The 16128-nt window shown below is 46.2% G+C and overlaps 1 long non-coding RNA gene across 1 annotated transcript in view; it reads right to left on the bottom strand.

Moving 5' to 3' along the window:
* Positions 1 to 2467: 2467 nt before the first annotated feature.
* The window catches only part of LOC122942536, a 35332-nt gene continuing 21671 nt past the window's right edge, over positions 2468 to 16128 (bottom strand). The window contains exons 2-3 of the long non-coding RNA XR_006390587.1: positions 2644 to 2787; positions 2468 to 2514 (exon numbers count right to left, since the gene is read on the bottom strand). This is a non-coding gene — a long non-coding RNA (uncharacterized LOC122942536). The remainder of the gene's footprint in view (positions 2515 to 2643; positions 2788 to 16128) is intronic.

Below are 16128 nucleotides of genomic sequence, written 5' to 3' on the forward strand. Positions count from 1 at the left end.
TGATGTTCTTCTGAATTATCCTGTGGAAGAATAGGACTGGGACATCTCTTGGGTGTTGTTCTCTCTTCCTTAACTGTAGGCATTTCAGAATCAGGATTAGATTGGATGGTCAGCCATCTTGTCTTAGGTATACATCTTGAGGCACATTTATTAAGACCAGTGTTTTAAATGCTGGTCTTAAAGCCCTAAGCTGGCGGGGGTTCTGCCGTCCATGCCACACCCACAATTGTAGACCTGGCATGAGCAAAGCGAAGTTGCAGATAGCGGCACTACTAACTGTTGCACCAACATCTGCCCCTTGAAATACGCCTAATTTAGGCTTATTTCAGAATAGTAAAGGACCCCCTTGTGTTTACACCTCAAAAAGGAGTTTAGCTAAAGAGTTAATCACCATTTTGAAGTGAATACTGAGCACTTTTAATACTATCTACTTTTGCTGAGAAAAAAGATGCCTTTAAGTAATCAAAAATGTTATGAAGGAATGATTACCTTTAGAAAGCAGATAATATTTGCACTAGAAGTTGAAGCCTTGGCCAAGATAAATGTATTTGTCTATTAAAACTAACCATTTGCATGTTTATGATCATGATCGATCCTTGGGGTTGGACAGGTGATAAATCTAAGAGCCTATCTTGGTTTTATGGACCATGGGGCTCTTTGGAAAGAAAAATGGAGATTGGTACTTGAATTGGAGAGGATTAATGGAAGGCCCCAGGAACAAAATTATTTATGCAAGAAGAGATTGTGATAGGGAACTTTTATCCAATTAGAAGTTGTTATCGGTGTAACTTGTGTAGATGTATGGTTACATAGAAATGATGATGGAATGAGGTAATTTGTGTGCAAAACATTGAAGTCTACGTACAGCGACACACTGCGGAAAACATGAATTAAAATATTAATTATTCCTTTGTTCTCTGAGGTATAAAGGATGGTGTCCAGGACTTATAACAAAGCGCTGCCTTTTACAACGGCTGTAATTCACTTCCATTTACGTCTTATGCCATAATCTGCCTAAATTTTACATTGACTTCAATGCTGTCTTGCTGATATTATCTCTGAATAAGGCCTCATTCACACGTCAGTGTTAGGTCAGTGATTTCCAGCAGAGATTTTGAGCCAAAACCAGATGAGGCTCTAAACACAGAACAGGTACAGATCCCCTATACCTTGTCATGAACCCACTGTGCCACGTGTCCTACCTCAGCTAAGTGAGCCCCTCATTATTTACAGTACCCCTAATGGTGGGGATAGAGGAACACCAAGTTGCGACCTCTTGAGAAGGATTAACACACGAGGCAGCTGATCAAGGTACCAGAGGTACAGACGTAGTCAGCCGGTCAAGCCGTAACCATGCGCAACAGTGCAGGACCAAAGGATGAGGCAGAGGCGAAGTCAAACAAGCGATAGGTCTAAGCAGGCGGCACAGGTATAGGTGAGGTAATCTGGATTGGCAACAGGAGAATCAAGGCAAGCTGGCAGGGATCAAACAGGTAGCGGAGTCCAGAAACACAAGCGTGGGTCAGATACACAGGAATACTAGCAGAGATATCAGCAACCTTTGCAGGACACAAGGACCTTGACGCTCAGGCACCTGGGAAGGGGGCTGAGCCATTTATATATGTGCAGGAGGGCTAGGTTTGGTCAGCAAGGTCATATGAGCTAACCCATAAATCACAGGAAGTGACGTGCGAAAAAGGAAGTACTACAGACGACAAGCTGTAACCATGCTGTGCTCAGGGCTGGAAGGAAACTGTGGAGCGGATCCCAGGATAGACAATGCCTGTAAGGACAGAGCCCAGGACTGCAGTGATAAATGGGGAAACACCGGCAGCCGATCAGCGCTGAACACGGAGCTTGCGGCGATAAGCAGGGGAACATTGGCTCATAGCAGCCGCTGTTACATAACTTATGTGTGTGGAGGCTCAAATCCTGGTTTTGGCTCACAATCACTGATGGAAATCACTGACGTGTGAATGAGGCTTAAACGAAAGAATCTTCTGAGAAAGAAGTTGCTTCAAAAGGTTTATGTTGCCAATTTCCAACAGTAGGAAAGACATCCAGTGACTGAATGAATTGCTCACATACAGATAATGAGAGGACATGAGTATTTAGTCATGTCTATTACCTGGTGATATGAGAGGCCAGTGATCCACCATCATGATGTCCTTGTACAGATCTTTGTTTCCTTCTAAATACTCCCACTCCTCCATGGAGAAATAGATGGTGACATCCTGACACCTTATAGGAACCTGACAAAACAATGATACAGTCATCACCTAGATTCCTGCATAGCGTTCTTATATAATGTCCCAGCAATCCCAGCAGTGTCACCTCTCCAGTCAGCAGCTCAATCATCTTGCTGGTGAGTTCTAGGATCTTCTCTCTATTGATTTCCTCATGTATCAGGGGGTGAGGTGGAAGCCCCGTGATTGGACTCAGGGTTCTTCCCCATCCTTCAGACACAGGGGCCTGACAGCGCTCACTAGAAGTCTTCTTCACTACTGTGTAGTCCTGGTTATGGAGAGACACAGTAAGAAATATCACTCCATACATGTCCTAGGCCCCTCACCTCTCCAGTCATGTCCATCTGTTAGTAACATAGATAAGATGATGTAATGTGACATCATCAGAATCTCTCACCTCTCCAGTAAGCCGGAAGAGGATCTCTAGGGTGAGATTTATTATACTCTCCGCCATCTTGTCCACGTCCATTCTTGTTGGGTCAATCGGGAGAAGGATCTTATATAGAAGATCTCCACTGAGCGGGTCCTATATTGTAGGAACCTGAATGGAAAGATGATTAGGCAATGGAAAATCCTACAAAATCCCAAGTAAAATACAATAACTGGCGATAAGAGGAGACATGGGAGGAGATAATAAAGTGTAGATGTTGTGTTCTCTCTTTTTATATGGATTGAAACATGTGTGAGGTCAAGGCAGTTTCATGGTATGTCACATCTTCACATGACCCTACAGTCAATAGAAGATGTCATTACTGATGCCAGTATGAACAGCATGAGACCGCTATAGACCTTCATAGACCTCAATGGTCAGGTGATATACATACTGCCATAGGAGCTCCGACCAATATTGTCGTTGCAGTGATGTAAACTGACTGAAGGAGACCACAGGAGCCTCAGAGCTGGAGCAGTGGAGGATTCTACAGGTTCTATGTAAAACGCTGCTGAATATGTTGGCGATACATAAAGATTATTATTGTTATCTAGACAGACGTTGGGTTGGAAGATTTATTTTTTTTAGAGCTCTTCACGGCCACACAGATGTTGCAGTTTAATAGATTTATCTTTAAAGGGTTTCTGTCAGCAGGAAAATGGTTATTAACCTGGCTGACATTAGTGATGTACTAATGTCAGCTGAACATTACTATATGTCACGGACGGTGTACAGGAAACAAGGCAAAGCAACATGCATAAATGACTCGCTGGATCCAACAGCTAAGGAACCAAAGGGAGACCCCTGCAGAAGACCTGGCACTTTCCCTGGCTGCTCAGCCTATGCAAAGATCCGAATGGTGGAGGTTTGCATATCCACGTACCTTGACTATATAACCCCTGAGCACCCTACAATAGTGAGGGGACACGACCACCGGACCACTACACAAGACACGGAGGGAGTCAGGGTCACCTGGGATCCAGCAAACAGAAAATAACAGATAAATGTTCAACACTTAACTTTGTAGCAGACAGGAGAACAAGATCAGCATGCACACACACTCCAGGAAGAAGTATAAGCCGCCCAGAAAAGCATTCTGGGGAGGAATTTAAAGGGAAGCAATTAGTCCAACACATGACAGCTGAGAGAGGCTAACGAGATGCGGAACTGAATACCACAACCAGGGGCGTACATAGAAATCATTGGGCCCCATAGCAAGAATCTTAATGGGGCCCCACTAACTCCGTCCACTGGCCCATCCCACCACCTGCCCTGGCTTCTCCCCTGCCATACCCCCAGCAGTTGCAGCCGTGTAGACATTAGGAGCTACTTTCACACTTGCGTTTCTATTTTCCGGTATTGAGATCCGTCATAGGGTCTCAATACCGGAAAAAAAAACACTTTTGATTGTCCCCATTCATTGTCTGAGGGCACTGTCCACTATAAGCAGCACACAGGCACAGCTCATGGGGAAGGGGGGGGGGGGCTATGGTGGTGCTGGCATAATAGTATACCAGTGCCACCATATCCCCCCTTGCCTTATGAACTGTCAGAACCTCCTAATGCATACCTCAGCTGCTGCAGAACATATAAAGCTTCGTTCACATCTGTGTCGGGGCCTCATTCGTGGATCAGGTCATAAATGCTGGACACAATTTTATAGCCTGGAAGATGGAAACCTGACATCTCATCATAGTCAGCGGGATCCGTCAGGTGTTGTCGTCCATGAAGTGCCAGATCCGGAACTGCAGTGATTTTCGCTGATTTGCTCCTATGACAGCAGAACAGCGACCGTCACCAGCACAGAAGTGAACAAGTAATACACACCTCAGCTGCTGCAGAACATTATAATAGTGACAAGGGAACTACAAGTCTCATCATCACCAGATTATTATTGGAAATTAGGGAGCAACACAGGGAGAGGTGAAAGTGGAGAGAACTACAATTTCCAGCATGTCCAGGCTGTTATGATCAGATACAAGCAGACATCACACAGAGTATTAGGCCGGGTTCATATCACCGTTTAGTTTTCAGTTCTTCTGATCCGTCAGATGAACAGAAAAATAAAGAAAAAAAATGATCCTGTATTTCAAGCATCAGTTCTGCACATTTGGCATCCGTTTATGCCATTTCTGTCGGAGATCCGTTATTTTAGACAGAAAAAAGTCCTGCATGCAAAACGGAAAACTAAACTGTGATGAGAATCCAGCCTAAGAAAAGAGAACTACAACTCTCAGCATGTCCAGATTATAGGACATCATCTAGTTGTACCAGGTAAGAGCTTTAAAAATAAATAACTATAACCCCCAGTATGGCCAGACTTATTATGGGGCATCAGTATACATTCCAGGGGGTATAAGAGAGAACTACAACTCCCAGCATTACCAGCCTGTACTAGGGCATACGTTTAAATTACATTGAGAAACATATAATACGACAAAACTACAACTCCCAGCTTTTCTAGGATGTTATGGGTTATCCCAGAACACCACTAACCTCTCCTCCAGGCACCACACAGAAGCTCCGCCCCCTCACAGTGATATGCCACAGGTCTTTCACCAGTCCTATGCACTGGTCACACGATGATGACATCACCAAAGGTCCTTTAGACTTCTGCTGCTCTGCTATTTATTGGCTTTCTGCACTGGTCACATGGTTGATGACATCACCAAAGGTCCTTTAGACTTCTGCTGCTCTGCTATTCATTGGCTTCCTGCACTGGTCACATGGTTGATGACATCACCAAAGGTCCTTCTCCACCTCTTACTTTCTCAGGTAGCCATACAAGTGTAATTAGTGGGCGGGGCCTATCCTCCACTGCGGGCCCCCTTCCCCCAGGGGCCCCATAGCAGCTGCGTGGTCTGTCTCTATTGGAGGTACGCCACTGACCACAACAAAGAAACTCAAGGAGGAGGTTCTGAAAGGCCTCTGTCAGAGCTTCTCAGCTGTCTGGTTGTGACAGTACCCCTCCCTCTACGAGTGGACTCCGGACATTCAGAACCCACCTTCTCAGGATGGGACCTATGGAAAGCCCTGATGAGACGAGAGGCCTTAATGTCCGTCACTGGGACCCACATCCTCTCCTCAGGACCATACCCCTCCCAATGAACAAGGTACTGAAGAGAACCGCGGACAAGACGAGAATCCACTATCCTAGAGACCTGAAATTCAAGATTCCCATCAACCATAATCGGAGGAGGAGGCAAAGGCGAGGGTACAATGGGTTGAACATAAGGTTTCAATAAGGACTTATGAAAAACATTATGGATCTTCCAAGTCTGAGGAAGATCAAGACGGTATGCAACAGGATTGATGACAGACAGGATTTTGTAAGGCCCAATAAACCTAGGACCCAACTTCCAGGAGGGAACCTTCAATTTGATATTCTTGGTAGACAACCACACCAGATCACCAACATTCAGGTCCGGACCAAGCACACGTCTCTTATCTGCCACACGCTTATATCTCTCACTCATGCTCTTTAGATTATCCTGAATCTTTTGCCAAATAGATGACAAAGACGAGGAGAATCTGTCCTCATCAGGTAAACCAGAAGACCCCTCTCCTGAGAAAGTCCCAAACTGCGGATAAAACCCATATGCACCAAAAAATGGTGACTTATCAGAGGACTCCTGACGACGGTTATTTAAAGCAAACTCAGCAAGGGACAAAAAAAGAACACCAATCCTCTTGATTCTCCGCCACAAAACAGCGCAGATATGTCTCCAGATTCTGATTGACGCACTCTGTCTGGCCATTCGACTGCGGGTGGAAAGCAGAAGAGAATGACAACCGAACCCCCAAGCGAGAACAGAAAGCCTTCCAGAATCTGGAAGCAAACTGCGTGCCCCTATCAGAGACTATGTCTGAAGGAATACCGTGCAATTTGACAATGTGATCAATAAATGCCTGCGCCAGCGTCTTAGCATTGGGCAAACCAGGAAAAGGGATGAAATGCACCATTTTGCTAAAACGGTCCACCACCACCAGAATCACAGTCTTCCCCGAGGAACGAGGCAGGTCCGTTATGAAGTCCATGGACAGATGTGTCCAAGGACGGGAAGGAATGGGTAAGGGAAGGAGAGGACCTGATGGCCGTGAATGAGGGACTTTGGCACGAGCGCAAGTCTCGCAGGCTGCCACAAAACCCTCAACCGACTTACGAAGCGCAGGCCACCAGAATCTCCGAGTGATGAGATCCAGTGTGGCTCTTACCCCCGGGTGCCCAGCAAGGACCGTATCGTGGTGTTCTTTAAAAATCTTGTGTCTTAAAGCGAGAGGCACAAACAACCTCCCAGGAGGACAAAGATCAGGAGCCTCTGACTGGGCTGCCTGCACCTCTGCCTCCAACTCAGGAAAAAGAGCAGAGACCACCACACCGTCAGCCAAAATGGGACCCGGGTCTTCAAAATTCCCGCCTCCCGGAAAACAACGTGACAGGGCATCTGCCTTCACATTCTTAACTCCAGGGCGGAACGTGACAACAAAATTAAACCTAGAAAAGAACAAAGGCCATCTGGCCTGTCTCGGGTTCAGACGCTTGGTTGACTCCAAGTAGGCCAGATTTTTATGGTCAGTAAATATGGTAATAGGGTGTCTGGCTCCCTCTAGCCAATGGCGCCATTCCTCAAAAGCCAACTTGATGGCCAACAATTCCCTATCTCCCACATCGTAATTTCTCTCTGCGGAGGAGAGTTTTCTTGAGAAAAAGGCACACGGTCGCCAATTGGCAGGAGAGGAACCCTGAGACAAGACCGCCCCCACACCCACCTCAGAAGCATCAACCTCAACTATGAAGGGTAAAGAAACATCAGGTTGCACCAAGATGGGAGCGGAAGCAAAACTCTCCTTGATATCAGAAAGAGCCTTCCGCGCCTCTACTGACCAAGAAGAAAAATCTACCCCCTTTCTGGTCATATCAGTGAGTGGTTTAACAATAGAAGAATAATTCAAAATGAACTTCCTGTAATAATTGGCAAAGCCCAAAAAACGCATCAGCGCCTTCTGATTCTCAGGAAGCTCCCACTCAAGCACAGCGCGGACCTTCTCGGGGTCCATGCGAAAACCAGAAGCGGAGAGAAGAAACCCCAGAAATTGAATTTCTGGAACCGCAAACACACATTTTTCCAGTTTCGCATATAATTTATTCTCCCGCAGGATGAGCAAGACCTGACGTAAATGTTCCTTATGAGTTTTGAAATCGGGAGAAAAAATCAAAATGTCATCCAAATACACCAATACAAATTTTCCCATCAAATGATAAAAAATGCTGTTCACGAAATGCTGAAAAACGGCTGGGGCATTCATCAAACCAAAAGGCATAACCAAATTTTCAAAATGGCCCCTTCTCTGACCCTGACCAGGTTGTATGCCACTCTTAGATCTAATTTGGAAAAGACTTTAGCCCCAACAACCTGGTTAAACAGGTTCGGGATCAGAGGAAGCGGATAAGGGTCACGAATTGTGATACTGTTCAGCTCCCTGAAATCCAGACAAGGTCTTAAAGAACCATCTTTTTTCTTAACAAAGAAAAAAACAGCGGCAACAGGTGACTTCGAGGGTCGTATGTGTCCTTTTCTCAGACTCCCAGAGATATAAGCACGCATAGCGATCCTCTCAGGTTGGGAAAGATTGTATAAACGAGATTTAGGCAGCTTGGCGTCTGGGATGAGATTAATAGGGCAATCGTACTCCCTGTGCGGGGGCAAATCCTGAACTCCACTCTCAGAGAAGACATCCGAAAATTCAGAGAGAAAAGATGGTACAGTCTTAGTAGCAACATCAGAAACAGATGTCATGAGGCAATTCTCTCTGCAAAAGTCACTCCAACCATTTATTTGCCTCGCTTGCCAATCAATGGTGGGGTTATGTTTAGTGAGCCAGGGTAGCCCCAACACTAGAGGGGTAGGCAAACCGCTGAGGATGAAACATGACACATCCTCAACATGAGCATCACTCACAATTAAACGGATATTGTGAACTATGCCCTTTAATGATTTCTGAGAAAGTGGAGCGGAATCAATCGCAAAAAACGGAATATCCTTTCCCAAAGTGCACACCTGGAAACCATGAGCTATTGCGAATTGACTATCAATGAGATTGACCGCTGCTCCACTATCCACAAAAATCTCACAAAAAATGCTCTTGCTCTCTAGCGCCACCCTAGCAGGCAGGACAAAACGGGAACTACAAGCAAACGGAAAACCTTCAATTTCCGCCTCAACCCTGCCAATATTAACAGACGGAACATTTTTAAAAGATTTTTTCCTCTTTGTTTCTTTATTATTCCCAGAGAACTGCCTGAATCTCCTAGAGGGACAAATATTTGCCAAAAGATTAATACCTCCACAACAAAAACAAACCCTCCCATGCGGGCTGAATCTTCTATTGTCAGAAGCAATCAACCCCAGCTGCATGGGCTCCTGCTCAGAAGGGGCTGACAGCGACTGAGACCCCTGCGCACAGAATGGGACTGCTGCACAGTCCTGGGACCGAGTATGACAGGAAGGAGAGATCTCTCCTCTATCTCTAAGACGCCTGTCAATACGAACGGCCTGAGACAGAGAGTCCAAAGAAATAGGCCTTTCATGAAAGGCAAATGCATCTTTCAATCCCTCTGAAAGACCATGGCAAAATTGACTTCGGAGTGCAGCATCATTCCAACCAGTATCAGCTGCCCATCTCCGAAATTTTGAGCAGTATACCTCTGCGGATTGTTTACCCTGGCATAATAGACGTAGTCTAGACTCAGCCAGAGCAATACGATCCGGATCATCATATATCTGACCCAGGGCTAAAAAGAATTCATCCACTGAACGGAGGGGCCGTGCGAAAAGGCCCAAGGCCCAAGACTGAGCGATACCCCTGAGCAGCGATATAATGATCCCCACCCTCCGTTCCTCATCACCAGAGGAATGGGGAAGAAGGCGAAAATGGAGTTTGCAAGCCTCTCTAAAACGCACAAAATTCTCACTACCCCCGGAAAACGTATCCGGGAGCCAGATCTTAGGCTCAGAACAAACTCCATGAACGCCAGCTGAACCGGTCACTTGAAGCTGAGAAAAAGTCCTGCGGAGATCAGCTACCTCTAATGAAAGACCCTGAAGGCGTTCAGCCAAAAGTGAAACCGGATCCATGCTTGAGACGGTTATGGCGGCTTATAATGTCACGGACGGTGTACAGGAAACAAGGCAAAGCAACATGCATAAATGACTCGCTGGATCCACCAGCTAAGGAACCAAAGGGAGACCCCTGCAGAAGACCTGGCACTTTCCCTGGCTGCTCAGCCTATGCAAAGATCCGAATGGTGGAGGTTTGCATATCCACGTACCTTGACTATATAACCCCTGAGCACCCTACAATAGTGAGGGGACACGACCACCGGCCCCCTACACAAGACACGGAGGGAGTCAGGGTCACCTGGGATCCAGCAAACAGAAAATAACAGATAAATGTTCAACACTTAACTTTGTAGCAGACAGGAGAACAAGATCAGCATGCACACACACTCCAGGAAGAAGTATAAGCCGCCCAGAAAAGCATTCTGGGGAGGAATTTAAAGGGAAGCAATTAGTCCAACACATGACAGCTGAGAGAGGCTAACGAGATGAGGAACTGAATACCACAACAAAGAAACTTAAGGAGGAGGTTCTGAAAGGCCTCTGTCAGAGCTTCTCAGCTGTCTGGTTGTGACACTATATTATTGCCATCTCACTGCGTGCCGCCGTTATTGAGAAAAAAATAACTTTTATAATATGCAAATTAGCCTCTAGGAGAGGGGGGGGGCATTGCTCCTGCTCCTAGAGGCTCCGTTCTCCCACCTCTGGCCACGCCCTGCTACACTTGATTGACAGGACCAGGCAGCGTTGGTCTCCGCTTGCCGGCCCGGTCTCCTGTGGAAATCTCGCGCCTGCGCTGTCCCTTTCAGTATTCAGCACAGGCGCAGTAAGTGAAGGACAATGGCCGTCCAAACACCCCTAAACAAACAGCAGGTGGAGCTTATACAGATACTGTAAATTTTTCATTACATGCCAATATTAAAGTATTCAGATCCAGGTTCTGGTTTGAAAAATTTTGAATATTTTTAATGGGACAACACCTGTAAAATGTACCCAAGTTATCAAAGAAAAGTTTGTATAATCGCTGTGCTTCTCTGTACAATCATAACTGTGAAGAAACAGGTCTTTTTGGGGCTTCCCTAATGTCTTTTTCAGACATATTCCCTGTTTCAGCTGCACACCTAGATGCAATTCACTCAGAAGCAGGGGGTGTTTCATTCTGTAAAACCTGCCATTAGTATAGTTTTCCTTACTTCACACTATGTTTGTTTTCAGCTTCGGAGTTCACAGAAAAAAATAAGGAGGAGAAAAATCACAATTACAGAAAGGTAGGGGTCTCCTACAATCTTCAAAAGCGTAGAAGCAGGATCTCAGGATCTAAGCTAGCTCTGACGCACCCCTATTTCCTGTTTGCGGTCTTGTGAGTCTATGTTACTGGGGATGGATCTTGTCTGACAACAGGCAGTGGACGGCAACTTAGGTGGAAGTGAGAACCCAGTGTCCATGATTTTACAGCTTTTTTCAGGTGGATGAAGGCAGATTTAAAAAAAATGAAATGATAAAAATATTTATTTACACCATTGTGTGAAAGTACAGCGAGTATTTATGACTACCCTCCACCACCACTGCGTTGCACTAGGCACTGTATAAGGAACAGTTCTGCACCTTCGTGGGTTATGGCGGTCACTGATCTCAGCGTCCTTCAGCTACAAGCATACAATGTGCACCTTGCGCAGCAAACAGCGTCAAATACAGTTCTAGTCTGAACAAGTCTCTAAGGATCGCTCAGAAATAACTGCAGCTGCAACTAGGGGCATGAGAAAATCGACCTTCAGATCGTAGATCCGCAGTCGATTAATTTAAAAACGTAGTTTTTAATGCTGTTTCTAGTGATGGCCTTGCGGTTCGCCCAGCGGTCGTTTCGCGGCAAACTTTGCACGTTCGCGATTCGCATGCGAACATATGGCGATGTCCGCCGGTGCCATATTCTTTTGCATTGCGCCCAACTTTGACCCATGACGCACACATCAGGTGGGACAGGACAGCCAATTGAGAGGCTTCAGCACATGGACACACCCCCACCATATAACAGAACCCGATCTGGCAGCCATTTTACATCCTGTGTTTTGCCAGTGTAGGGAGAGTTTGCTTTGTGGACCAGGGACAGACTGTTAGGGACACCAAACGCTAGCTAATAGGGCCACAAAAGTCCTTTTAAAGGGCTTCTGTGTAATGACCGGCAACACGCACAGGGAGGAAAAAGGGAAAGTCCTGCCCAAGGGAGAGGGAAAGGTGGCGACCCCTAACTCTCCTTGCGGCTGGCACCTGACTGCCCTGACGTCCCTAGACGGGTTCCTCACCCATGCGGCGATCACGTGCCTAAACCCTGGCTTTCCCTGAAATGAACCCTAGATAATGAACGGGCCGGTGGGATCGCTAGTCCTCACCACTGCACTAAGAGGGAAACACCAGGGAGAGGACAGACAAACACAGACAAACACAAACACCCAGGTGGACGACAACAACTGTCTACAAAAGGTCCAACAGGGATCCGGAGGGTAGCGTTCTAAAGCAACAATCAGAGAACGCAGCAACACAGCTCCAGTGGGTCAGAATAGATGTCCAGGCAGGAAGCTCTATATCTGGCAACCAGAGAAGTGTGAGAGGGGAATATAAGGAGAATTGGGAGTGCTGGACAAGGAACAGCTGAGAGAAGGAGCTACGGATCCCTGAGTGAGCCAAAAGGGTTTGCAAAGCAAACCCAGAAAGCTACAATAAGGAAACATCCCTATCTTACATACAGCGTGCAGCCAACCGCTGCGACCTCCTGACCCCGGGTACAACGGAGTCAGGCGTGGCTCTAGACACCCTCGTGACAGTACCCCCCTCTCTACGAGGGGCCTCTGGACACTCAGGACCAGGTCTCTCAGGATGAGAGGCATGAAAAATCCGAACTAGCCTGTCGGCGTTTACCTCAGACGCAGGAACCCACATTCTTTCATCGGGACCGTAACCTCTCCAGTGCACCAGATATTGGAGAGAGCGGCGGGCCCGACGAGAATTAATAATTTTGGATATCTGAAATTCTAAATTAACATCCACGACAACAGGAGGGGGTGGCAGCGGTGACAGTTCAAGAGGTGGAACATATTTTTTGAGTAACGACTTATGAAAGACATTATGGATTTTAAAAGTCTGAGGTAACTCCAGGCGAAAAGCCACGGGGTTGATGATGGCTACAATCTTGTAAGGACCAATAAACCTAGGACCCAGTTTCCAAGAGGGAACCTTCAATTTGATATTCCTAGTAGATAACCACACAGTCATTCACTCCTAGGTCCGGACCTGGCGATCGTCTCTAATCAGCCATGCATTTGTATTTACCTCCAATATTTTTCAAGTTAGCTTGCACCTTCTGCCATACCGATGAAAGAGATGACGAAAACCGTTCTTCTTTGGGAACCCCAGAAGACCCCCCCTCCTTGAAAGTACAGAATTGGGGATGAAAACCATATGCACCAAGAAATGGTGACTTGCCAGTGGATTCCTGACGGCGATTATTTATGGCAAACTCAGCTAAGGGTAAATATGACGACCACAACTCTTGGTTTTCAGACACAAAACATCTTAGATATGTCTCCAGGTTTTGGTTGGTACGCTCAGTCTGTCCATTCGACTGAGGATGGAAAGCTGAGGAAAAAGGACAAGTGAACCCCCAAACGGGAACAAAAAGCTTTCCAAAATTTAGAAATAAACTGGGTTCCCCGATCCGAAACAACATCGGAGGGGACCCCGTGAAGCTTCACAATCACACTGACGAATACCTGAGCAAGAGTTTTAGCATTAGGTAGTGCGGGTAACGCAATGAAGTGTGCCATTTTGCTAAACCTGTCCACTACTACCAAAATAACTGTTTTACCCGCAGACAAAAGGTAAGTCAGTGATAAAATCCATAGACAGATGTGTCTATGGTCTATTGGGAATGACGAGTGGTAATAGAGACCCTGCAGGACGTGTATGTGAAACTTTTGCGCGCGCACAGGTAGAACAAGAAGACACAAAATCCAATACATCCTGACGCAACCTTGGCCACAAAAAACGACGAGACAATAGCTCCAAGGTTGCTTTACTACCCGGGTGCCCAGCAAGTGCCGAATTATGATGTTCCTTTAATAATTCGAGACGTAGGTTCAACGGTACAAACAATTTCTCTGAGGGGCAAGAGACCGGGGCGTCCCCCTGGGCCTCTAACACCTTCCCCTCCAAAACAGAGTGTACCGCAGAGACAACCACTCCTCTTTGAAGAATGGGCACCGGATCACTCACATTACCCCCTCCAGGGAAACTACGAGATAGTGCATCAGCCTTGGTATTTTTTGCCCCAGGATGATAGGTAATCACAAAGTTAAACCTGGTAAAAAAATAGCAACCACTTAGCCTGTCTAGGGGTGAGACGCTTAGCCGATTCGAGGTACAGCAGATTTTTGTGGTCCGTAAACACAGTGACGGGGTGGACTGCCCCCTCTAAGAAGTGACGCCACTCCTCAAACGCAAGTTTAATAGCTAACAGTTCCCTATTGCCAATATCGTAGTTCTGTTCTGCTGCAGATAGTTTTTTTAGAAAAGAAAGCACAAGGACGCCATTTGCCAGGAGACGGACCCTGAGACAGTACAGCCCCCACTCCCACCTCTGATGCATCGACTTCAACAATAAAAGGCTGAGAGACATCAGGTTGGACTAGTACAGGTGCTGAGGTAAACCTCTCTTTTAGAGAGGAAAATGCAACTTTAGCGGCGTCAGACCATTTAGAAAAATCAGTCCCCTTCCTGGTCATGTCAGTAAGGGGTTTTACGATCACCGAATAATTTTTAATGAATTTCCTATAGAAATTCGCGAAGCCCAAGAACCGTTGTAGTGCTTTGAGGTTCTCAGGAAGATCCCAATCCAAAATTGCCTGGACCTTCCTAGGATCCATACGGAAACCTGACGCAGATAAATAATAACCTAGGAATTGTATCTCCTGAACGGCAAAAACACATTTTTCAATTTTAGCATATAATTCATTTGTCCGTAGGACCTGTAGTACTTGTCTGACATGCTCCTCATGTGTTCTCAGATCAGACAAATAAATTAAGATATCATCTAGGTATATTACCACAAACCTGGCGATTAGATGACTAAAAATGTCATTAACGAAATGTTGAAAGACGGCAGGAGCCGTCAGGCCGAAAGGCATAACTAGATTTTCATAATGCCCCTCAGGGGTGTTAAAAGCTGTTTTCCACTCATCCCCCTCTTTAATACGAATCAGATTGTAGGCCCCCCTAAGATCGAGTTTGGAGAACCACCTAGCACCCGCAATCTGGTTAAACAGGTCAGGAATGAGAGGAAGAGGGTATGGGTCTCGGATGGTTATCCGATTTAATTCACGAAAATCTAGGCAAGGACGCAGGCCCCCATCTTTCTTTTTAACGAAGAAAAACCCTGCAGCCACGGGTGAAGAAGAGGGTCTGATGTGTCCCTTAGCCAAACTCTCGGAGATATAATCCTTCATGGCTTGTCTCTCTGGATTATATAACCTGGTCTTGGGTAATTTTGCGCCGGGAATAAGGTTAACCGGGCAATCATAAGGACGATGAGGTGGTAACTTCTGACAACCCTTTTCAGAAAAAACATCCTCAAAGTCCGAAACAAACGTAGGTAGGGTAGCTATGGAGGAGACTAAGCAATTGCTATTTAAGCAATTTTCTCTGCACGGCTCACTCCACTCCAATATCTCCCTGGCCTGCCAATCCACCACTGGATTGTGTGCTACCAACCAGGGAAGACCCAGATCTACTGGAGCGGGAAGCCCCTCCAGAACAAAACATGAGAGCATCTCGTTATGGTGATCCCCTACCCGAAGGTGTAAATTATGAACAATGTGGGTGAGATTTCTCTGAGACAGAGGAGCAGAATCGATAGCAAATATGGGAATAGGTCACTGTAGTGTACAGAGAGACAAACCCATAGTGCAGGCAAAATGGGCATCTATCAAATTTACCCCTGCTCCACTGTCTAGAAAGAAAGAAATAGTCTGTCTTATCACCAAAAACAATAACCGCTGGCAACACAAATTGTGATGTACGTATGGAGGAAACGTATACCCCCCGGCTGACATCCTCCACACAGCCTGGGGTTAGTAGTTTTCCGACGTTTTTTTGTTTCTGAGGAAAGAAGGACAGACATTAATGAAATGACCCCTCTCCCCACAAAAAAAAAAAACCCACGCCTACGGCGAACCACAGGAGGACGGACCTGACGAGTAGTTCCTCCTAGCTGCATAGGCTCGTCTAAGTCCGTACAGACTAACTGCTGCTTGGGAGGGGTTACCAATGGCTCCATTTTTTTCAA

The sequence above is a fragment of the Bufo gargarizans genome, chromosome 6, assembly GCF_014858855.1.
Source record: "Bufo gargarizans isolate SCDJY-AF-19 chromosome 6, ASM1485885v1, whole genome shotgun sequence".
NCBI classification, from domain to species: Eukaryota; Metazoa; Chordata; class Amphibia; order Anura; family Bufonidae; genus Bufo; species Bufo gargarizans.